This window comes from Haliotis asinina, chromosome 8 (genome assembly GCF_037392515.1).
Source record: "Haliotis asinina isolate JCU_RB_2024 chromosome 8, JCU_Hal_asi_v2, whole genome shotgun sequence".
Classification (NCBI taxonomy): domain Eukaryota; kingdom Metazoa; phylum Mollusca; class Gastropoda; order Lepetellida; family Haliotidae; genus Haliotis; species Haliotis asinina.
This window is the reverse complement of record NC_090287.1, coordinates 51,836,955-51,863,480: the sequence shown is the minus strand read 5'-3', so window position 1 is coordinate 51,863,480 and position 26,526 is coordinate 51,836,955. Positions and strand designations below refer to the sequence as shown.

At 40.6% G+C, this 26,526-nt stretch overlaps 1 protein-coding gene across 3 annotated transcripts in view; it reads left to right on the top strand.

Moving 5' to 3' along the window:
• LOC137293824 (sodium channel protein para-like) overlaps positions 1 to 26,526 on the top strand; it is a 95,793-nt gene that overhangs the window by 28,161 nt on the left and 41,106 nt on the right. For all 3 annotated transcript variants that reach the window (XM_067824584.1, XM_067824583.1, XM_067824582.1), the window contains exon 2: positions 25,764 to 25,834. The gene's annotated coding sequence lies outside the window, so the exon portion shown is untranslated. The remainder of the gene's footprint in view (positions 1 to 25,763; positions 25,835 to 26,526) is intronic.

Here is a 26,526-nt window from a genome sequence, read left to right as displayed (position 1 = left end):
ACACGTAGTTTGATACCTATAAGATAACACCAACACAAAATATAAATATTGATATCATCCACTGTACCGTATGGAATTAATAATACAATGCATTTTCCCCCATGTTTTCTGAGCTCTTGATGCTCCCCGTCCAAAGTCACAGTATGACCCAACAGAACGAATCGGATGGATAGGCTGGAGGACTTTCTTCACAAGGTGTCATTGTGTCTCGACGCCGGGGGAAGTACTCATAATATCAATCATTTGTTTTGTCAACTGGCAGTTTTCGGAAGGATATTGGTGAACAAAATTAGGAACCGACAAGACCGTAAACCAAGAACAAATGTTTCCCAAGTGAATCCAGTGTTTTATGTTGATTTTTCTCAAATGACCATAAACCTGTTCATGGTGAACCTAAATACGATATGAAAATCCACTTCATTTCATATTTGCTCACATCTCAATTGCTGCGCTGAACTGAATGTCGCCATGCGTCCTCAACCAGAAAGTATCATAACAAATCCGAAATGCCAACCGTAATGGTGTTTTTTGTCCGTATTTGAAATACGACAGTGCTTGTGCACCAGCCTCATCGCTATCATACGCTTTGTTACGTGAATAGGCCGTCTACACCAAACCTAGCTCTGTGATCCCTTTGGGCAGCCTGGACTATGAATCCTCTTGGGCTTCCTTTTATCATACGTAAATTTAGATTTAGAATAGTCCAGTGATTCCTTATACAACTAGACCCCTAGCTTTTCCTAGATGCTCTTTGCTTTTAGAGATACAAATATAGACTTAAGATAGTCTTAGTGTTAAGATCCATTGGTGGAACCAACCCCTTCTGTAGTTTTACTCAGATGCCCTTGCCTTTAGTGATACAAATACAGAGACTTAAAATAGTTCAAGCGCTAAGGTAGCGTTGTGCAACTGGACCATTCTGTTGTTTTCCCTCGGCTATCTAGTGCTAGGGCTGAGATCGCTTTTTGCATCCGTACACCGCTTTATTGTTGTCCTCAACGCATCTGCCTTTATTGACGGTCTGTGCAAGGTGCAGCCTACATCCAAGGAAATTATTTTCTGTGGAAAAGGCATTGCTGTTTTGCCACAGCAAGATGCTTTTGAATGTATTGTTATCGGAGTGGAATAACTGTGTTCTGCCCCATCTCCTCCTAGTGAAGATGCTAGGTGTATGGCACCACACGTTCCTGGCGATATGAGGAGCTTCAAGATTCCTGATAGAGTCTGGTAGAAGCCGCCGTCCGAATCAGACGGCCAGTGAAACGGAGACCTCGGAGCCAATAACTGTGTTTCTGGATATATATCCGCCTCAGGTCGATTAAGAAATGAAACAGAATCAATCATTCACGAACCAAGAGCCGATAGCTCTTATCGTTGTACGGCATTGGCGAGAACTCTCGATTGCCAACCCCCACCTCTCTGCTTCGTTGCCATTAAGTGAGATAGTAGCATGGTGGAGGAGCGGCTCTCAAATGACGCGAGTCATTTCTTCGCGTATTGCTCAAAAGACAGAAACTGATAGCTAATGTCCCTGTAAGGCTCGTGCATTTTGTGTCCGTGTAGCAGTGATTCTTAGGCCCCAAGTGCCCGTTAATGGTTATGCTTGGAAATGACTCCCTTTCTTGTAAGCAATTGGGGTATTCCGGTTCATTTTCACATTGCAGACACAACCGTCATTTATGCATGGTCGAACGTGCATGAAAGGCTTATCAAAGCAAGTCTTCATTGGCATCACTGTATATCATCCATGTGATAATAAGAGAGAAGATTTATTGGCATCATCTTTCAAAAGATGAACAGTTTGAACTGAGATGGCATATCTGATGCTCTAAGTGCAATATATCAGTTGGAAAGGATCTACAAGCCCGCTTGCCTTTTGGAACTGATGTAAAGTAATTTGGGTGAAGTATTTTTGTCTTAATTACCTAAAATGGGTAATATTTTGTGAAGTTATTTCTCGCTACCTTTGGTATCATTGCAAAAATCAGCAGCAGAAGTGATACCGCGTCTTCCAACATCATACAACACCACTAAACACCATCCAACACCACCAAACACCATCCAGCACCTTCCAGAACCCACCCTATATCCTTCCATCTTCCCAAATGTCCATTGTGCTGATGCCCCCATCCTTTCAACTATTTTTCAAGACTCCTTCCCAGTGACCTTTTGTTCAGATGAAGTTTCTGGAAACATCCTTGTTTCCCTCAATCACCTTGTCTGAATACAATTCATCCTCTACCATCCCGTGAAATTAACACAACCTTACATCTCAATACCACTTGTTTCAACCCCGTCGTGTCCCTGAAATCTCTCGTCTGAATGTCCCCCAGTCTGAATATCCCGTTGACCAACCAAGTCTGTCTCTGACATTGCTCCAAAGCCTCCAAAAGCTTATGGTCTGCGAGCCACATTCCTTTCTATTCTGGGGGTAGTTTCTTGCTTTAATGCCCCACGTCCACTCTAATCCCCCACTGCTGGTTTGATGAATAACATCGCCCCTCTCCTCCTCGTAGTCACTCCCATCCCCTTCCTTCCAAGTGTGATCCATGTTCAATTCCCGCTCTGTGTGGGCGAGAACAATATCGTTACATGTCAAGAATTTCAATTCGTCCCGCAATCAACCTGGAAACAAGGAAGTAAATATTCGATACGGCGGCTGTCCATTTCAGTTAAATTCAGAATAGCTCCAATGAACCCATGTCAGTTCATTGACACGTGATCAGAATATCAGTATACGATAGACTACATTTTTCTTCGATAGAACTCGTGTTACCTCCATTCGGTTTCGGTTGGCAGTCTTTCGACATTAAACGTAAATCTCGGGTGAACAATGGAACAGCAACCGAACCCTCTGATTGAATTTAAAGGTGTTTTCATGGTGTATTCTTTTTAAAAGTTTGTCTCCAGAGACTCATTCTCCCTATTGATAAACGGTATAATCAGATTCAGGGTTCTTGCTCTGCTGTTTTGCAAATGTTCTAGCTGTCTCTTAATAAGTGTGTTTATTATCTTCAAATTTATCTCATTTTCTAACTTACCTTAGTTACTACTTGATTTCCTGTAATATCAAGAGTATTGGATGTGACATCGGATATGCAACCAACTGCAAATCCCCCTCCCATATTTACCAGATCCAGCTAATTAACTGACCTCAATAAGTAGATTCATATTAACGTCATATGGTATAACTCTATACAAGCATGATAATACTGTCTAGGTCAATATACGTTGATCAATTCTACATAAGCGAGTTTGCACACTTTAAAAATTCATGCTAGAAATTATATATTCCATGCCTCTGTACCATTCCAGTGAACCATATCAATGGCAATGCTGATACTATACCGTACCACTGTACCATGACAATGCACTCAACTGTAACACTGCTCCATATAACCGTAATAAAGCAATGGTACCCCACAGCTGTACCATAACAATGTACCATTCAACTCTTCCTTAACACAGCGCACCCTACAACTGTATCATAAAATGTTGGGCTCGATTTAAGAGATGTTAACCTACTTGCACCGGGTGAAACCTAAGATAAAAGCTTAGCTGCAACCGTCAAATGCCAGATGCACTGCTTTTATTTCAATGTGTAATGAAAGAAATATGCTTTTGAATTATTTAGATGTTTCATTCAGCGGTTTACCGACTCAAGAACTGACTTATACCTACAACTACAACAGCGTACCCTACAACTGTGCCATTATGTTGTATTTCTACAACTGTACCATAACAGTGTGCTGTGTAATTCCTGCCAAAACAGCGGTATTATATAACAGAGCATCCGTGTTGGGCTTTTCACTTCCCTCGGCAATTTGTTCATACAATTCACAGCCTGTGCCACAGCATCCAATTACTCACACCAGTGTAGAACAATTTGACCAATACTCGCAAGCCATCAAGGCACCACGCATGTATCAAGCAAGAACCTTCATGGGGACAATCTAATATTCCGGTTTTCATACTCCACACATTGCTTCTTTAAATATTCGTGGACAAGCGATATTGACATCGGGTGTCTTCAGCGCTAGAAAATAGTGCGGGTCTCAATAGCTCAACAGCTGTTATCATGCGAGGCAAATTATGAAAACGGAACCACAATTTGCTGAATACAAATATATTGGATGGCCAATATTTGAATAAGCAGGAGTATGTTCGGAAAACAAGGAATAGAGTGCCATGCCAACTTAAAGCTCTGTCTTGTTCTCAAACAGGCTACTAGTTCAACGTAGGAACATGTGTTTGCAGTGCATAGTACTTTCTCTTCGGTAAGGAATTCATTCCGTATTTGACATCAATTGATCAGCAAGGTCAGACTGTACACGTAACGAAGCCAGAAATGAATTCCAATGAAAGGTGGAAGTAAATGGAAAGGTCTAGACTTGGTTGTGACAATAGGAGCATGTACGCGGGTGAAGTGAGAGAGATTGGGATATCATAATGTTTGACCGAATACTAAACGGCTGAAGACCGCCTAACTATTGTCACCCTGGGGAAGACTGATGATGGTGAGTATGAAAGCGATGATGTACAGGGATGACAATGAAGGTGATGAATCTTTGTCTATGTTGATGTGCAAGGCATGATCTAAATCTAACAGAATGACAAACTAATGACGAGAGCCATGCCAACATTGCAAAGATATTACAGTGGAAGTTGTCTAAACCGGCTCTCATCAGAACTGAAGAAATAATCCAGTTTAAACAACGTGCCGGATAGTAGAGCTCATGATAAATGTTCAAGCCACAGGCTGGACTGAGATTTTATGCTGGTGTTGACACCTTGTCGGATTGAACAGATGCCGGTTTTTACAGCTTCCACTGTAGTTTCATTCTGATTACTGCTGATATATCGATGTACTGCCGGCACAGACTCGGTGCCCTCTAATAATAGTCTATCCAGTTACGTCGGTACAAGGCGTCATAAAGACGGAATATAGCTGAGTGTGGAGTTCACCAACAAACACACAAACAAAATTCAGTACCACCAGCTATAATTTATTTACTCTCTACAAAATTATCCCCCCGGTTCCACAGACTTGTATACAGCCATGGTTCTTCATCATGGCAAGGTGCGTGACCAGACCTCATTAAATACTCCCCGGTTTATTTCAGGATGGAAAAGAACCACTCGATGTGAATCCTTCCGGAAAATATTACGTACACCATTATTTTTTAAATGTTGAATCTGCGTATCAAATAATATCTTATTTGCGTCCCGCGTACGACACTGTTAAGTTTCGAACACTGTCTGAATAAAACCCGCTCTTAGCGTTCCAAAAGGCGTTTGGCAGCCTCGTTTTTTTCCCATTGCATTACGAGCTACTTGTCATGAAATATACATGCTGCGTGGGTCGGGCGTTCTGAAGTGGGGAGACAGAGAGCGAGAGAGGGTGGGGGACGGGAGGGGGTCGCTCCCCAATTACATTATCTTGATAGAAGCTGGGCTATTAACTCAGTATGTACACGGAGGGGTCGATCTATAGCTGGATGCGGCTAGTGTTGAATACGACTGAAATTCTGCATGTAGACTGTTGAGCTGTTGGTCATCGTGGATATCAAGCGTAGTGTATTTATGGATATCGCGCGTAGTGTATTTATGGATATCAAGCGTAGTGTATTCATGGATATCAAGCGTGGTGTATCAGCTGATTGTCATTGTACAGATTGATGAAGAGGTGTCGTTCAACTGTGGTTCATGCAGTATAATGTCGAATTCATGTCGAATACGTTGGCCTAAAGTGTGCTGAACATGTGTCTATTTAAGACCTTATTGTATGCAGAACACATGTCTAATATATTTACCAATGTTATGCTGAACATATGTCGATTTAAGACCATATGTTATGCTGAATACATGTCGAAAAACATATCCCTTCTATGTTGGACACATGACGACTGAAGACCATATTTTATGCTGAACACATGTCTAGTTAAGTTCTCTGTAATGGTGACGGCATTGCAAAGAATGCTTCCTTTGTCCTGTTGAACATATGTCGACGTATACTGAACACATCGCCATTGGACTTCCTCTGGTATGCTGAACATGTGTCGACTAAAGCACCCTCATGCTGCTGAACGCTAAAGATTTTAATGTTTTAATGTCCATGGCAACTCTGAAGTTTATCAGTTATGGCCAACAAATGTAGCTGAATGACCATTAGCTTTTGCTGAACACACGGCAACTGAAGTTATGCTGAACATGTGTCTACTAAAGTTCCTTTGTATTACTGAACATATGTCGATTAAAGATCAGCTGCTATGCTGAACACGTCGGAACTATAGTTCTGTTATAGTCCACAGATCTTGACAAAAGAACCCCATGCTCTGGTGAATACATTGCTAACGTGTTCATTGTTCGCCTGACTTCATGCTGAATTGTAACCGATGTTGACTTTATATCAGTACAATGCAATAAAGTAAAATAACGTACAATACAGTACAAATATTTATATCATGTACATATTTATAGCTCTCCCAATACGTCCCAGACTATAACATATCATTCCGAGTGGGAACCCGTGCTGATTGTAAAAGAGTACAATACAATACAGTACAATGTACAATACTTATATAATATACATGTTTGTGTATCCTCCAGTACAACCCCGAACACATGTCAACGTACGTTCTTTGGACAGACTGTTGACATCAAAACATATATTCATTACAAACGTATCGATCCGTATCCTAACATCATATGTTCATATCCGACATATGTTGCAAAATAGAATATCACATGCGTCAAACCTATCGCCATAGCACATGGCGTTTCAGCGTCGCGTTCTCCAGTCTCTCATAATGGCCACGCGCCTTGTCATCATCAGGTCCATTGGCCGATGAAATAGATCGTTTCTTTAAACCATCACTTACATGACATCATCGTTATCATAAACGTCAACCTGGGTAATTTAAGAACACTTTCAAAAACCAAATCCCTATCGATAAATTAGAAGCACATTCAAGATGGTTCCGAATGTGCGATCGCCATATTTCACAGAGTCAACTTCGTTATTCTGCGAAGCGAGAGTTAATCCCAAAGGATACTGCTGCGGTCTGACCCACATAACAAAATCTTTAATACCCTAAATAAGTCTTTGGCTCGAGTAAGCACGAGGCTGGGTTAGGCATCTTTGTTCTTGAGAGCGAGGTGCTGCCGGATCGAGTATATTTGTGACGGTTTCAGTAATGGGCGATATCAGTCCAATACTCTGCTTCCATGACTTGCAGTATCTTCATTGAGTGAATCCTTTCCATGATGTCCGATGGGACCCCGCTGTGGATTTATCAATAAAGAACTAATGATATATGCAAGATATTCGAGCGATGTGCTAGGTCAGAGATTCCCCGGAGGAGGGACATCCCTCCAGAGCTTTGAGCCCGGTCGGATCAATACCGATATTATTAACTCTATCTGTTCTTCATTGCAAATGCGCGAGGATACGATATTATACTATGTGCTCTCTCTCTCTCTCTCTCTCTCTCTCTCTCTCTCTCTCTCTCTCTCTCTCTCTCTCTCTCTCTCTCTCTCTCTCTCTCTCTCTCTCTCTTGGTGTGTGTGTGTGTGTGGTGTATGTAGTGTTTGCTTGTTCTGTGTGATGTATGTATGTGCTATTCTGTGTATGTGCTGTTTGCTTTGGTGTGCGTGTGTGTCTGTGGTGTGGTGTGGTGTGGTGTTTGCTCGCTCTCTCTCCCTCCTTTTCTACTTTCTCTCTCCCTCTCTCCATTCCTTTCTCGTTGTCAAACTACTTCCCTCCCTCCTTCCCCTCACTCCCTCTCTCTATCCTCCCTCCGTCCTATTCTCTCCTTCAGCCGGATGAGTGAAAGGAAGTTATGTAAAGAAAGATAATTCTGAAACAGGAGTATGCATAAGGTAAAATATGGATAAGGCATATAGGCACACTAATATAATATCCGTTAGATATAACAACATGCAAATATATTTCTAAAATATATGTATTTGAAAAGTGACTATTTTACATTTAAACTTTACTCTAAAAAAATAATAACAGATTTTATATATTTTGCCGCCCATATTCCTTTGGACGCGTATAGATATGCATGTACGTACTTAAACTATGCTGAGATAAGAACATTTATGAACAACGTGTAAAAGAAGCAAAAGTAACGGCATTGTGCCTAGTGTTATTCATACTCTCTTTTATCAAAGTAACGCAAGGCCTTTGCTATGTAAATATTTGACAAGCCCCGTTTGCGTTGTAGATGTCATTTACCAAGACCACTTCATGGACATTGTGGAATGAGTAGATGTATTGCGCATTCACACAACATACAACGCCTTTCATAATTTATTAACTTCATTTGCCACAACTGGAAGAACTAGTTTACTAATGCTGATTCGTGAAGTGTATAAAAAGGCGAGAAACTCGTCGCATTCATTGCATCATCATCATCATCATCATCATCATCATCATCATCATCTATTGCCTGGTCTCTTTTCCCACAATGTAAATTGTAAATATCCTTTTCAAATCCATTGTTAGAAGTTTAATCAGTAGACCTTACCTTCATTGCTCTCACCATTCCAGTCGAAATTCTGATTTAAATATTTAATTATTCAACGGGATTCAATAAAGCTTTATAAAATAGGGTTCAGCTTGAGAATGGAAATAAATCGAAGTTTGACTACTGCCTAAGTTTTACATTCGGATTGATTCCTAGGGTTGATCGCTGTAAAGAAACATGATCCTGATCTGTTCATTTGAATAACGAAAATGTGTTTTCAAATTAAATGAATGCTCGCTACTTTTCATAGTGTGAGTGAGTGAGTGACTTTGGTTTAACGCCGTTTTTAGCAGTATTCCAGCAATATCACAGCAGGGGGACATTATAAATGGGCTTCACACATTATACCCATATAGGGAATCGAACCCGGATCTTTGGTGAGACAAGCGATCGCTTTACCCACTGGGCCACCTCGTCGCTCCTTTCATAGTATAAATCCTGGGTGCTCTTTATTACTGCTTCGTCCGTCCGTTAGTTCGTTCCTTTGGGTGTTTGTGTGTTTGAATAAACTTTATTCATTTATTATACTAGTTAGGAATTATTAACCCAGTGGTCGATACTATGAACACAATCGGGACACAATGATATGCAATCAGTCAAGTCAGGGAATCTGGTCACATGTATTCGCTTCTTATAATCAGCATAGTCTGGTGTGGATCCAGTCTTACCGGATTCCAAGTCCATTATCAAGTCAAAATAACCATAAAATTCCCATGCTTTTAATTGCCTAGCAACGAATGTTTCATTTGTTTTCCAACCAAACAATTCACAAAAGAATCCGTAAAGGAGATCCGTTACATTGCATGCATGCATGTAACAGATGAATCACAATGCATAAAGAGAGGATGCGCCAATTCCAAGCCCCCTCCTTTGACATGGGAGTATGTTGAGCGTTATAAAAACGAGCCTGGATTCGTACAGTTGGTGACCTGACTCTCCAAAACTACCTTGCCTAATGCCCTGCAAACGAACACTTTGCGTGCGAGAGCTCATCGAGCCCCGTGCAATTATGAATACGCGATGCATGATGTTTTTTTAAAGGAACTTTGGAAATGGCATGTATCTTCGCGGGATCACAGTTAATCCGCCTGATATTGGTTCTGTCTGACAGAGGAAACAACAGGATATGTCATGATCAATCCACAGCGCTGTTTCTTCAGCTGTGTTTTTGTTTCCGCGGGGTGTGTTTAATCAGAGTTTTTTAATTCTATCGCCGACATATGTCTGAATATTTTAAAGTTGCTGTGTCAAAGCACATTTGGCTTTTTAACACCGTGTGATTAAGATAGTGTGAAATGGATCGATATTTATCTCGAAAATGTTTAATGTCTTAAAGTGTATGTTTATCTCGAGAACTATCATTTGAATCAAAACTATCCAGGGATCACGTGACTATGTGATCTACATTCCCGAACTTCGAAATAAACGGATGCAAGAATCTTCCTCGATCAGTGAATGAAATGGCTTCTTGCTTAATGCATCATTTGCGCAGGCGTAGTAGTAATGGCACTAGTAGTAACTGTTGTTGTTGAAGGGGTGATGTTGTACTTGCAGCAGATGTGGTAGTTGTTGTAGTGGTAGTAGCACCAGTAGTCCCTGTAGCAGCAGCACCGGTAGCTATAGTTGTAGCGGTAGTTGTTATATCAACAGCACTACCACTACCACTACCACTACCACTACCACTACCACCACCACCACCACTACTACTACTACTACTACTACTGCTGCTGCTGCTGCTGCTACTACTACTACTACTACCATTACTACCACTACTACCACTACTACTACTACTACTACTACACTACTACCACCACTACTACTGCTGCTGCTGCTGCTGTGCTGGTGGTAGTAGTAGTAGTAGTAGTAGTAGTAGTAGTAGTAGTAACAGCAGCAATGGCAATATGGTTATAATATGAATTATCATAATTATGTAATCAGTACTAACCTTTTTTCAGTGTCAACATCTCCGATCAACAAAACCTTTTTTTCACAAGAGATTTAAAAATGAACACCAAACAACACACAGCCTAAAGGAGCGCCTAGAATTGCTATTGAAAGTATATGACCAGTCGCGGTAGTATAGTATTCCCTCATGTGAACTAACCTATGCTCTTAGTTCGACATAACTGCACATTTCTGTCGGCCGGACTGTTCTCTGTGCCAGCTGCTAGAATTCAACAAGTGATATAGGCTGTGACGTAAATATGTCATCACCAATATGTCATGACTCGATATGAAACGTGATTGGTGCGGTTATCTAAATGGCACCTACGGTATCATTAGGGCTCTACAACCTGTAAAAAACAAATACCAAAAAACGACATATTGATTCCTGCTCATAACATTCAATGGAAATAAAGTTAAATTATTTATATATACTTATATTATTTATATTCTTCTCATAGTTGCTACTATGTTCGACTTGCTTCATGTTATACTATCATCATAAACAGATAAGTGTTCATGATGTCAATCACTGGACTGTCTGCACCAGAGTCAATTGTATTACAGTAATCATTTGGAATTTTTGCGTTGCGCAGAGTGACACAACAAAATACCTACCCTATATTTATGAGCCCGTACATTTGAACTTTATCTGTATCTGAATCCAACTGCTCATAAGAGATGTATCGATAGGTTACGTGTAATCCCACGTCAACTATGCCGACAACACCCTCTCGTCGATCTAAGCATCGAACTGTGTTTCTGTGAGCATATGAGACGGTTCCGGTTTATCCATGACGACTAACTGATCGATAACTTGGCACTGGCTTTTGTTCCCGCAGATTTGGAGTAGAAAATAGGATTAACATAGCATTATGAGCTTGTCAAGAGTAATATTGCTTTAAAAATACAGGCCCTCGGAAGTGCGGAGCTTTCGACAGCCTCTTGTCTATCGCTGTTGGATTGAAGGGATTGACGCTATCATTTGATACAGTCTGGCGCTGAAGGGTTAGATATGATGACGGATGTTGCTGTGTGGAGCTGTGGGAATCTCTGTAAAACTCGGACTGGAGTTATGCCATGTGTACTGTCACTCAGCTGTGAGGGGTCAGTTCTTGACGGTTGTGTGAGAGACGTCGTGAAAAGGTCAGTATTTGGACAGTAGCAAAGACGAATTCCTGCATGTAATCGGTCGAAATCGTGTGACGTGTTTTTGACGCACGAGGTCAGTGTTTAATCTTCAGTTAATGTACGGATCGTGGTCTGACCAAAAATGGCATATGATGTAATGTGGCGTTTACAAGGCTCTGGAACTGGAAGAGCATGGAGAAACACAAAGATATTGGTTAAAAGAATTGCGGAGAAAAGAATCACAAAATGTGGAGTTCACGGTTAGTTTCGTGACCACAGGTTGTGGATTGGTTAAAATGGTGGCGGTACCTGGTTAAATGCGGTGTTTCATCGTTTCATCACTTCATGAATAGTTTACCACAGACAGATCGGTCTAAACAATCGTGCACGTGGTACAACAGGGAGTTTATAACGCGGATAGTTTCGTTGCTACAGTGTAAGGAGTTTCAAACAACGCCGGTATTTGGTTTGCAGTGGAGCTAATGGTTTGATGAAGGATGCTGAAAGATTGGCATTTGGTGACCCTTGGAGATCAAACCCCGGTTCATCCGAAACTAGATTATTGGGTTTGACGGAGTCGCCGTTTAACCTTTCAAACAGCGAAAGGGATTATATTACAAGAGTAAGTAGGATGGTAATTATTACTCCGCGGTGACTCACATAGACTTGAAGTGGAAACCTGTCTCAACAGAAGATTAAAGAATTTTTCTGAGTTCCTTCCCAGCCTTTATTGGTTACGAAGCCAGGGTATGGAAGCTCAAAGAATGGTTTCACATAGTTGGCCACCAGTACCGTTATGGACTTCTAAGTTGAGTTAATCATGGCGGCTTCTAGTGACCATTGATTTCAGGCATCAGGGAAACGGTCAAACGGTTCTCACATCCACCTGCTCTTACGTGGTGGATCAAGTTCACTAACGGGTTGTCTCGAAAAATATAATCATTTTGATAGAGGAAAAGGATGCACTGAAAGGAGAAGCATTGATGTGGAAGGGAAACCGAGATGGTTCAGGGACTGTGAGACTGACAATGGATGATGATGTTTCCATCTGTGTTGGTGTTTGACTACGAAGTTATTTTGCCCTGATGTGTCGGCGTTATAATCTGTTGTCAGTATGAACACCTTAACTCGACGTATTTACGTCTAGTGATGTCCATTGATGTGTTGACGTTTGATCGTTTAGGAGATGAAAGGTATTTTAGGAGTTTGCAACCATCCTCTTCCCTTCCTTGTTTCCCTTTCGTCCGTTCTTCCCGTCCCAACATCATAAGTGATACATTTCATCAATTTCCAATAACCCTCATCATCCCATTAACCCCACAAACCCGCCCAGTCGCCTCCATCATGATTCTACAAGTTAGACCAACAGGAAGATGGTGCGATGACTCACGGGAAAACGAGAAACACTCCTACAGGCCAGTTTCTGTTAAAGAGTATAATTTCAAATCACAGCTACCATTCTAAACTCCAACAGAACAGTTACTGGTAAAGAGTATTATTTCCAATCAAAGTTTCCAAACGGAACCATTTCCTCAGGCCAGGCACTGTTTAAAATCTGATACATCTCAATAAATGTTCAAATTACGGCAATCAACAAAACAGGTTTACACGATTGCAACATATCGCCGACGTCAGCAGTCAGTGTTCAAGGGAGACAATTGAAGATAACTCAACCGGAAGTAGTGGGAGTATGTTAATTGATGAGCTGACAGTGACAACAGGATATGACAGTGGTGTGTATATAGACAGATCGGGGTCAATACCAACTTGTGGGTGGGGTGGACGTGGAGAATACACTTTTTTATATGCTTTTTCCCATAAAAATTGATCGTATATGAGAGAAGGTTTAATAGTGGTAGATTGTGTTGGCTTCCTCCAAGGCCGTGCAGTTAACTAGACTGGTATTCTCCTAGTATTGACTCATTGGATCATTAATCTGAACATTATGAACCGTGGTCTATTTCAACTTTGGGGTCGTTCATAATTCATGACTAGAGGAGGTGATGATGATTTTATGCGGGGCGGGGATCATCCATTTTGCTCTGAAGATGTAGGGGGATCATCAATGTTTTACACATGTAATATGGAGGTCAACAATTCTGTACATGAAAAAATATGTTACACTTGTGCTTAAACATTATGTGAAGGTATGGGGGGTTGATTTTGCATATGACATGCAGGGGAGGAGGGGGTTGAGGGGAGGCTGTCACTTAGGGGATTCATTCACACTGTAATGTTTCTCCATGAAAATCTTCACACCCGAACCCACCCCCTCCCCTAGTCATGGATTATGAGCGCTCCCCTATTTTGACAAACAAGGCAAACGCTATTGTTGACATCAATTGGGTTCGTAATATTTCCAGGTAGCGTTTGTGATTTTGTTTTGGGTTTCGCCTTTAAATCGCGACAACAGCAGTGATTCAGTGTCATTAGATGAAACCTATTCCCAGTGACGAGCTTCGTTCCCAGTACCACAACCTCCGGTGCGGAGTGTTCTGTTGCCATGACAATAAGTGAAGACAAGGTGTCTGATGTACTTTTGACCGGAGGTATGTCTTAACTGGCATCGTCTGACAGTGACGGGGAAAACCACGTGATTGCCAGAGCTTGGCTGCGGGGTCAGGCTGACACTACCAGGTTGACGACATCTTCTTGAACTTGTAGACTCCAGGTTAGGCCTAGTATTTCTTCCTCCTCGTAATCATCCAAAAATATCGTCATCATCCTCGTCATCGTCGTCGTCGTCCTCAACAACAAAAACATCATCGCTCCCATCATCGTCTTCGCCAGACGTTTGCGTGATGATCACAATGATTAGATCGAAGCAAATTTTCTTATCCCGATAACAACTGTAAAGACAGTGATAATCGCCTGTGTACTCATTTTCACAATGAGACACATGAGACCTTTCATCATCATCATCATCATCATCATCATCATCATTATCATCATCAACAACAAAACAACATCATTGTTATCATCATCACCATCATCATTATCATTACCATCATTTACGTGATGATAATAATGATTATCTCGAAGCGAACTTTCTTATCACGATAACAACTACAAAGACATAGATTCTAACGGTAATCACCTGTGTACTCATTTTCCCAGTGACACAGACAATGATGCCTCGATACAAGACACGCTGACATTTCCCACCTATGACTAACCAGTGATAGTCTTTTTTGTAAATTTTGTAAAAAAATATTAAAAATGGCATTGACTCAACCCAGACTCTACTAGCCGTATCATGTATAAAATTCCCTTTCATTATAAGATCCCTATTTTGATATTTATGTTATTCTACATTGTGAAGTAAATTTGGATTTTATTGTCCTGGCAATGCATTTTAAATGGGCCGCTGCGGCGGTGTCATGCATACTCTCGACTGAATCGGCTCCTTCTTTTGACCAATTAAACATATGGTGTTGAAGCGTGCGCAGACCAAACCGCGGCTTCCTTTTGATCCACCAATAAAGTCAGGCAAACCGGTATATCTCGTGTAGCCACAGGTATGTTTCATTTTCTTGATTAAAAAAAACGTGATTAACGTCTACGTGTTTTTAAAAACAGTTTGTCAAAATCCCATTGCAAGTTTCTACACATTAAGGAGAAAATGTTGCCTATACTTCTAACATGCAGTTGTGTCGGTCGTGGGAGAGGTGGCATTAACTTACATAAATCATTTAGTTATTTGTTATTTTAATTTAAACGTCCCTTTTAAGCAACACGCCATGTTCTCACGCGCTTGCGGAAGTCGGATGGAAGGTCAAGGTGACCTGCGACTATTTTGGTGGCAGGAAAAGGAGTGGCATCTGCCTGATATAGCAGGAACCATTTCGTTAATAATGCACGTTTATGTGCCAAGAGTTCATAAAAGGGAGATAATCCATTTAAATGTAAACGGTATCGGTTTAAAGTGCATACAAAGGTTTAATGGCCTGTAGATATAACACAGCTGGTTACATTATTGTCGGATAATAAAGGAGGCTTGGGTCGCTATGTAACGCCAGATGTTAAATCTATACTAAATGACAATAATATTCTGGGTTTTTTCTCATACACATGATGTAACGGAACTGAATCTCGATCGATGATTCAATGAAATAGGTCAGTCAGAGCTATGATTCACATTAATAGCGTTGTAGACGTTCACTTAATCCCCGTGTAAGTTTTCTATTTAAGAATATCGATGAGTGAAATGCAAAAAAAGAGAGTTCAAATGGATCCAGAACAGTGAGATGAGGCATTCAAAACTTGCCAAATCATTAAATCATTCAGCTTTTGAGACGAAATGATCATGATTTAATCTCTTGGGTCTGTGAGACATATTAGGACGATACAATGGTTTCCGAAAACGTTTATTATATCTTATAACAACTACATTGTACGATTCTTTTATCAGAAAATATCATAGGGACGTGTAAATATCAACCATTCTGTCTGTGAGTAAAACGGCACCGAACAGCTGTGGGTGGACTGTAATATAGTGATGTTTTAAGCACCAGTTGTTGAAATTCTCATAATTAAAACTGTGAGATTAACAAGTAAACTTCTGATGAGAATGAAAAGTCGAACAGAACGGAAACCATTCGAAATCTCAAAGCGATCAAAAAAGTCATCCAGGGCCCCGTTTCACAAACCTGTCGTTAGCTTAAGACGTCGTAACTTCTCTCGTAGCATTCCTACGTTCTCTGTCCCTCTGTTCTCTGCTATCTCTGTCCCACAAAGTGTTTGTAACGTTAAGACCTGTCGTAAGTCCATAGTTTATCACAAGTTTCCGGATGTAGTGCGCTACGAACGCTTTGTGGATCGGGACCTGGTATAAGAACTACGAATCCTACGAAAAAAGTTACGGTAGCTTTGTTAAACGGGACTAAGTTCGGCACACCATGATTGCTTCAGCACCTCTTGTCTACCGATCGACTCAAGTCGCCATTGGGCAACAGAGGACATGTTTATGAAATCACTGAGAGCATCACTGCAACTGTCGCTGTGGGCTGCGGGTAGTCTACTGATTAATGCGTTCGCTCGCCACACCGAAGACCCGAGTTTGATTTCCCATATGGTTTCAATGTGTGGGGTCCGTTTCTGGTGTCCCCCGTCGTGATAATGCTGGACGATTGCTAAAAGCAGCGTAAAACTAAACTCACTCAATCGAAGTTATCAAAGGACTGACACAGACAGAGGACACTTTAACTTCGTACGGTATGACCTCAGACCTCAGTCACACGGGTACATTCTCCCGTGACAAGACGGTGGAAACCACGTCTGTCGTTTCAGGGCTTTGTGTCTATAACCGTGCGGCATTACATGACTGCAGTCCTCTTCCACAGTTACAGCCAAAAACATTAACTCTGCAACTTGGACTTTATCTTAAGATAATTATGATAATTAATTAATCTTTATGATGAGATCAAATGTGACAAAAGTTATGGGTCCCCTGTGACAAAAGGCACCTGTCACGAATACATGCACTTAATTCTTCAAGTTCCGTTATGGAGTTGAATCTGACATTGTTTATATCTCTCTTTCGTTTGATATGTACACAATGTTGGCTCTTTCATGATTCTATATTACCCAGTTGGGTGGCTAAGTGGTGAAAGTGTTCGCCCATCACGCCGAAGGCCCGGGTTTGATTGCTCTCGTGGGTAGATTGTGTGAAGTCCATTTCTGGTGTCTCCCGTGGTTTTATTGTTGGAATAATACTAGAAACTCATCAAAATACTCACCCGTTTCTAGTTGGACTCTAGTCGTCGAAATACTCGAAGATGGTGTAAGCAAGTTGCGATCAAACTTTATATTCAATTCCTGATTCATCGACTAACAAACTGTAGACTGATGGCCAAGTTAGATCGAGACACCTGTTTCTAAATGGCCAGAGCATTCTTTTTCTCTTACTTATTACTTACGTAGAGAATATTTCGATCGTCCCAAAACAAATGCACAGTTTAAGGTCAAGGATGTAGAATATCTTTGACCTGTCACACGTGGACTGGACACTTACAGTAAAATATCACATACCATCATATGTTAACAAGCTGTTACCCGAATACTCGTGATATATGAAAACGATATGTTTATGTAAATACTAGCATGCTCATGTTGCGTACTCAACAAAACTGGACTAGAAATTGGAGAGGGCTTATGGCTGCACTCGACGACACGGTGTTTATAAACTGGAAAATATTCAAAATGTTTCATTAATGGAGGAAATCGTAAGGGAAATAAGTGAGCACATGCGTCGCAATTAGATTTAACGAGTTGCCTCCAGTTGTCGTGTCAGGATCTGCTGTTCAAGTTTTCGAACCCCACCATCCTGGTTTGTCAGTATCGTGCTATGCTAGGTCAGTTATACGTGTTGTCACCCAAACTGCATGTGAAAATGGACATTTTAAATTGGTGTAACAGTTACACTTTTGTGACAGACTGCGCTGAATATCTGGGTCGGAGTTTTGAACGAGAATGACTTCTTGAGCAGCCCATTCTTGTCCCGGCAGAATCGGATGGTCAGGCTCACTGACTTGATTAGTTACAGGTCGTCGTCTCATACCCGCTGAATGGCTGGTTGCGGTATTAAACCACAGACAAACGTATTCATTCAATGTTGACGAATATCAAAATGAATTGTCTTTTCAATGCATATAACCTTGAGGTGAAATGAGTATACGGCGAGCTAGTTTCCCTGAATTGTAAATCATCATTTCACAATGTTATACAACACAACAACCTGTCTGACTCCATTAGGGTGTACGACATCCCAGCCTTCACTACCAACATCAAACATTTATAGGGGTATTAATGAGGTTTGAGGCCCTAGAGCCAACGACTCCCGTTTCTCATGAGAACCTTGCCATCGGAACCCCACATTGATCAACTTTATGCACGACCCACCTTAGAAGGTACAACCATCTGATGGACAGTATCTTGTTTGTATAAGGTCGGTTTCAGTTGCGGTTGGAAGTGATGAAGATGGAATTGAATTTCGTGGGTGAATAGGCAGCGAATACAAGCACCGTTAGAGGTGTGCCCGCACACGATCCAGAAACCTTATTAATTTTTCATTGTCTAACATTTCCATGAAATTGTATTACGAGTTCCGACCTGCCAGCGGATCGATCGCCAGTCTCTGTGGTGTATTGCACTTGAGGGCTTTGCGCATACACCGCAGTCCTTCAACATGCAGACTATCACTGTTCCTGAGTGGTAGATGGATGGATACAACATTTACTAGCGGGTCGCACCAATGGCGTGCTGCAGCCATCTGCCTGCCGCCATCTTGGCTCCCCTAATCTCAGCTACTGCAGCCAACTCGTCTGTGTTTTGCATTCTGAGAAGTGAACACTGAAAGCATCAGATAAGGATTACCGTCATTAGATTTCTGTTAATGTATCCCTTCCTGTAATATTCTAGGGTTGAACTATATTCTTGGGTTGAAATGTTCCTCTTGCTGCTATATTTGAGACGCTTTTCTAATTTACGTATATTTTAGTGTAGTAGAAGCGTGTAGGTATCTTGAATAATCATGTTTGTAAACGGACTTTGCAGCATAGAGAAAACGATTCAAGAAGACCAACTGGGGGGGGGGTGGGGGTTGTGCGTTCGCACATGTACGTGTTAAAGTTTCAGTGTTATTGTGTGTAGGCGTGCAGAGATACAAAATTGGTTGTGAAGCATAATCATACATGTAATATGTATTTTTATGCATACACCATCAATATTGTTTATATAAGTACACTGTTTAGATATTTCATTTTTTATATATTATAGATGTATTACAGTTTTATCTTGGGCATATTAAATCAGTTTTCCTCGGCCAGGTCAAGTTAAGGTGTTTCGTTACAACTAGTCTTTTACTTTTTGCAAACATTCTCTTTAAAAGGGATTTGATCACATTGATATAAGTCATTACACCGTATGTCGTTTGTCAAATTTATATACTGTTACTTAATATTGTAGTCCGTCGTTACCCTAACAGTATGGAGCTAACAGTGACTGCTAATAACTATTCATCCTGTTCCAAGCTCGTCCGGTTTGTGTTTTTTAGGTTTTCTTAACATTCGTGCAATATCTCTCTGGGGCGTGCATCCTCCTGGTTTTCTCTCCACATTAAGTAGACACGCTGTGGTGTGAGTGGAGCATTGTTCAAGGCGGTGTTAAACTCGAATAGACTCATTTATACACCTACGTGCCATCTACATGACGCCTCGTATCGTGACGTAATTTTTAAAATGACGTCTAACCCTTCGAATCAACCTATGGCGATAAGCTGCAAGAATAATGTTTTATTAAATACCAACAGTGCAAACAACAAAAACTATTTACATAGTTTTGTCATTATATTTTTATCGTGATTATTTATTCACTAATGATGTTACGTACCTAGTCTTCAGGTTCAAAACAGTTCGTTAGGGCAGACTGTGACGCCACTCGTAAAAATCAATGGCATACAATTGAAGGAACACATAGCGTCGGGGAATATCGTAGTGCATGGATTTGTATGAATGAATGCCATTACTCAATACAAACATCGACCGGTCCACTACCATTCCCTCTGATTGTAGTTCAGCATCCTCGCCCCCAACCGTGCTCCATCTCCAGCTAGCCGATCCGTTACCACATCACCGCCACAGCAGTCGATAGCAACATCAAACATCGACCAACATAGGAAAACACACACCTTGCACTCAGTGATCACAGAATGTCAAGCCGTATCTCGTAACACTAAGGTGACAGTGACAACGATGGAAATGACGAGAGCGATCAATATTTACCTGGACGCTGCGCATCCGATTCATCACAGAATTTACAGGCTGAGACTAGACGGTCGCCTAGTCAATGAAGTATCGTGTATTAAGCTTACATAGTTTCTACATTCCAAATCGATCTGATGGAAGTGGCAGGATTACCTACCCTTGTTACTAGTACATCGTGACTCGGTAGTCAGTACTCGGACATTGGACAGTGGTCAGCTTGCTGGCTGGACAACGGATTATTCGGTACAAGACTGAGTTTGTCTTGGATCTGGATCATGTGAGAGGTTCATTACGAGTGATTATTTATTCAGCGAGATTATCGATTATCGATTTGGCCAAATAAACACAGATACTAACACAGATCATCATGAACAGAACACAACAACCCGTCTTGCAGGTGTATGTCAACTACTTGAGTGGAGACAAGACCATTAATGTGTAGCTTTGTGTGGCAAGAGTGCGTTACACGTCTGTGGTCTGGTTCAGGTGTTTACGTGCAACATGAGACCCGGGTTAGAATTGATCTTCAAGCAACCCGTGCCTGTCGTAAGAGGTGGCTAACGAGATAGGATGGTCAGACTCGCTGACCTGGTAGTTACATGTCATCTTACCCCAATTGCGTAGAACGATCTTCATGCTGTTGATCACTGGATTGCCTGGTCCAGACTCGATTACTTACAGACCACCGTCACAGAGCTGTGTGATTGTTGAGTGCGGCGTTAATCAACAACCAAACAAAACTAAAAGATGTTACATTATTAAGTATTAAGTAGGTATTCGGATAGTGAAGGTTGTGACTATTAGCCACGATACCCCAAACACCACGTAACCAAAGGTTTAAATCGATGGATTTTCAGGTGCTATATCTTTCACATCGTAGTTATACTGAGGTATACGTCTCAGTAGTCAAGTGGAGAGAGGGTCTGTTCGGAGGAGACTGGAAGGTCGGGTTCGATTCCCTGGATAAAAACAAACCGCCACCTACAAATGGCTCTCCAGGATGCTTCGGCATAGAACAAGGACTGATCGACCCTGAGTCAGTATGCAGTGCACACGGGATCGAATCCCTCTTTGGACAGTTATTTTTTCAAAACAAATATGTAGACTTTTGCAGTCATATACGTGTTTTATGTGTTACGATTACCATCAGTCTGAAAATTAAACGAAATCGGTAAAGGTATAAAGATTTTAGAATATTTTAACGTTACATACTTCAGTCAGGCCGCACTATGACATCGTCGTTACTTGTAGTAATGTATGCGGTAGTTTGCAAGTTCACTACTCGCGTCGTTGGACTCCATTTTAGTCATATGAAGCGCAGTTTTCGTTGGTTGTTAACATTACACTAGGCAATATTCCAGTCATATGACCGTTTATACATTCACCATGCCGATGTTATTACATAGAGAATCTCACCCAAGTGTCTATTGATATCAGTTATATCAACACACTTTATAAAGTTACATGTACAAATGTCCGAGGTTTGCGGATTTTTACCTTTATCAGCGAGTAATTGATATCAGTAGACACGAGGGTGAGATTCTATTTATCATCCAAAATCATTCTTCATTTTCATGTGCAATTCCCAACTCTGTACTTCCATTAGACTTGCATTGCAGCGATAGCATTGTAACGTCATCAAATTCATGACGTCACAATATTGTCAGGACATTGTACTCTTAAAACGATATCTCCTAGGAGATACCATGTCATCTCACACAAGTGATATATCCTCCGGAAAATATTTTTGGATGATAAAGTGATATAATCTAATGTTTAGGCACTCATGCATTTGCCGATGTTAAAACAGTGATATATACCGATGTTAACAGTGATATATACCGATGTTAACAGTGATATATACCGATGTTAATAGTGATATATACCGATGTTAACAGTGATATATACCGATGTTAAAACCGTGATATATACCGATGTAAACAGTGATATATACCGATGTTAAAACCGTGATATATACCGATGTTAACAGTGATATATACCGATGTTAAAACAGTGATATATACCGATGTTAACAGTGATATATACCGATGTTAACAGTAATATATACCGATGTTAAAACAGTGATATATACCGATGTTAAAACAGTGATATATACCGATGTTAAAACCGTGATATATACCGATGTTAACAGTGATATATACCGATGTTAAAACCGTGATATATACCGATGTTAACAGTGATATATACCGATGTTAAAACAGTGATATATACCGATGTTAACAGTGATATATACCGATGTTAACAGTGATATATACCGATGTTAAAACAGTGATATATACCGATGTTAACAGTAATATATACCGATGTTAAAACCGTGATATATACCGATGTTAAAACCGTGATATATACCGATGTTAACAGTGATATATACCGATGTTAAAACAGTGATATATACCGATGTTAACAGTGATATATACCGATGTTAATACAGTGATATATACCGATGTTAACAGTGATATAACGTTTGTGTGCAAGTATATACCAATGTTAATAGTCATGCATGGTGATCTTTATTCAGCAATATAAAACGATATTCCTATAGTGATATATGAGGATGTTTATGCAGTAGAAATTTCGATGCATGAATAATAACATATGAAAATCATTACAGTAATATATGGCGATGTTTGTACAGTATTATCACGTAGATGCTACACAATAATACCTTTAATCTTTAATTCAATATATAGTATTAACGTTAGGTGTACATATAATAATAATTGCTTTCTGGCGCCATGCAGTCCCTATGTTTTCTTGACAGTGTTCAATCGGCACGATCTCAAAATTAAATAGCATGAACCCAGTCGATAGAAATTTATCACATTCATATTTTTGTTTAGGTGTGTCTGATATTTAAATCGGCACTATGTATTTCTTTACGCTGGAAGCATATTTTTATTGTGCATGTGCTCTGTGTAAGATTAAGTTCAATGTTTGTATCATTCGCCGTTTTTGTGACTGAACATTAAATTAGGTCATCAGTACATTGATATTTATATTTTAATATATACTTGATCTTTGCACTTCTGAACGAACTGAAAGAATGAGTCCAATGATAGCACAATCATGATTCTCCATAAGAATAATTATCACAACCTCCTACCCCTTCCTGTTCCTTACTTTTGTAACGACTTTCGGCTATAATAGGTAAATTAATAATCCACACGTCACCTTACCCCGATAAGTGTCACTGTAATGTACAATGCTATTCCTTACACTTAGAGGAAAATGAGATCACGAAGCTGACCTCCGTTGTCACGGCTGGCTACAAGGTGTTATTTCTGTCGGTCATCCGCAGTGCTGACCCGGTCATCACAGCTATCATAATAAACCCAGTTCAGTCATTGTTCCCCGGTTTAATCATCGCGGATAAGCGAAACGTATTTGATTCTCTGGCAATATTTTCCAGCCGTCATACAGCTGAAACGATGCACCTAGTACCCTAATTAATATATATATATCCCTCAATCATAGAACCGATTATCAAATGCAAAAGCAACACAGAGTGATGGGGCAATTTGCAATTTCCTCATCTAGGTATCCGGGATACGAGATGCGGCTTCATCCAGTCCCATATACAATGAGCGTTTAAGGGGCAGGTCCTTAAAAATACCTTTTGTCGAAACATCAATATATCGTCACCATTGTCTATCTTAGGAAAGGCAAATCAATGAAAGCGTGAAGTCACAGAATGTACTGTGAGAATGTCGAGATCAGACAAGCACCAGATGACCTCGCAAAAGCTCTTGGTGTAACCGCAAGTCGATATGACAACGCACTGGACCTAACATTGAGGGTATAAGTGATTTTCTCGGGGTCTTGGGTTGTGCAGTTCTTAATCTGTATAGTTAATTGTGCGGTTGTACCTTTTTATGGATTATACTTACGTAAAGTAAATTAGGTTTACTGCGTGTATTGCCACTATGTCGAACGTACGATCATAAGGAACTTAAAGGAAAAACGAATTGTTGTTCGTAATATCCGTCGTTACAGTTTCCAAATGGTGCTAGCCATTCGTGCTAGCTTTGCCTGAAAGTTACTAGCCCACAAAACAATTCACTAGTCCGAAATGTGGGTTTTATCATTAACTGCTTATATGATGAACATTTTTATCAGGTCATAATCTTTCTTGATTTAAATATTTGCTATAACCTAACACGTGGGTGATATAAGAGAGTAATACAAAAACAAAACGACCCCATGGAACTCCGCTAGCGACTGTGTCTGTGGATATTTACTGGCCTCACAGGATTTTTACTAGCCACGGGCAAGTGGGCTATTGGCTGTTCCACACGCTGATTCGTTGTAACCATAGTTCGTACACACATTTCAGCTAAAATACGAAGCGAGCAGAGGGGACCCACAGTGTATACATCCATCAGTGAGCGTGTTGGTTATGAACGTAGATTACTGTGGTTCAAACATTTAAAAAATAATAATAATATTTCTGTCTCAGATATGATTTTTGTGCGCTGTAAACATTTTTCTATACATGCTCTCTTTGTACAAGAAATATGGACGGGTTTCGTATAAATACTCCAGTGATGTTTGGTTGCTCTGAATCACTTCAATATGCTCCTGGTTATATTATGTTCACATGTATCGTTCCAATATGTATTTATTAACTTTAAGCATATTACCTATGTGCATCTTGTTAACTAAAGGGAGCTGAAGTATATATGAATCTATAAATATTCTGAATATTACTTTTATCAAATTTCGTTTTTTACTTTTGCTGATCTATATGTCTTCTCAATCAAATTTAGCAACCCATGCTTGCCATAAAAGGTGACTATGCTTGTCGTAAGAGGCGACTAACGGGATCGGGGGGTCAGACTAGCTGGCTTGGTTGACACATGTCATCGGTTCCCCATTGCGCAGATCGATGCTCATGTTGTTGATCACTGGATTGTCTGGTCCAGACTCGATTATTTACAGACCGTCGCCATATAGCTGGAATATTGCTAAGTGCGACGTAAAACTAAACTCACTCAATCAATCAATCAAATTTACAACCGGTCGATGTTCTTTCATATAAGGGGCGGTGGGGTAGCCTAGTGGTTAAAGTGTTCGCTCGTCACGCCGGAGACCCGCGTTCGATTCCCCACATGGGTACAATGTTTGAAGCCCATTTTCTGGTGTCCCCCGCCGAGATATTGCTGGAATATTGCTAAAAGCGGCGTAAAACTAAACTCACTCCCTCTTTCATATAAACCTGAGTGAGCCATGAGGCATCATGCTTTAGTTCCGCTATTGTAATATGGAGTATCCAGGCGGTCCTTGACTTCTTTTGTGCAATATAGGATCACGTGTTTTTGTGAACATTTGATGTCTTCCGACTTCGTGTGATGTAGTTATTTTTTTGTTTCAGATCTGTGGCTCAAAGATCCTGGGGCTGAATGCAAGGGATCATCTCCGGGTGGGGTCATGAGGTCCGAACACGTAAGTGCGCATGCGCTGCCTCCATACTTGATTACATGATCACGTCATGTAACTGCTGCATGAGTGATTGGGTAAACACCATTATTAGAAATATTGCAACAATAGGATATCGGCGTTGTTGACAAGACGATGATCCGCACAGTAATTTCTCGTCATTATTTCTCGGGGCGGTTGGGTAGCGCTGTGGTTAAGGCGTTCGCTCGTCAGGTAAAACCCCGAGTTTGATCCCCACATTTGTTCAATGAAACCTACTTGTGGTGTCTCCAGTCATTGTTGTAATGTTGCTAAAATCGGCGTAAAACTACTGTCACTCACTCATTACTCAGCGAGCTTAACATTCATAGGTGAGGTAAGGTGAAATGGATCTATAGCACTTATACAGAGACGTGGTACGCGAGTGATATGTGTCTGCTTGTACCAGTCCGAACAGATGCCGGTTCTGTGATCAGTGCAAACCCACTTAGATATCAGACGGGAACCTAACATGGATATGTGGTTCAGACGAGAACAGGGATCGAACCCCTGACTTCAACTCTACGGGCAGACACCGTATCCACTTGACCACCATTTTAGTTATCCTTTCACTGATCGATAATCTTTATCAAAATGGGCAATTGTTTAATTTTTTTAAGACATGTGTTTTGGATGTTTCTGTATAGATGTAATAAAAGTACATCTCAGAATCCACGTGA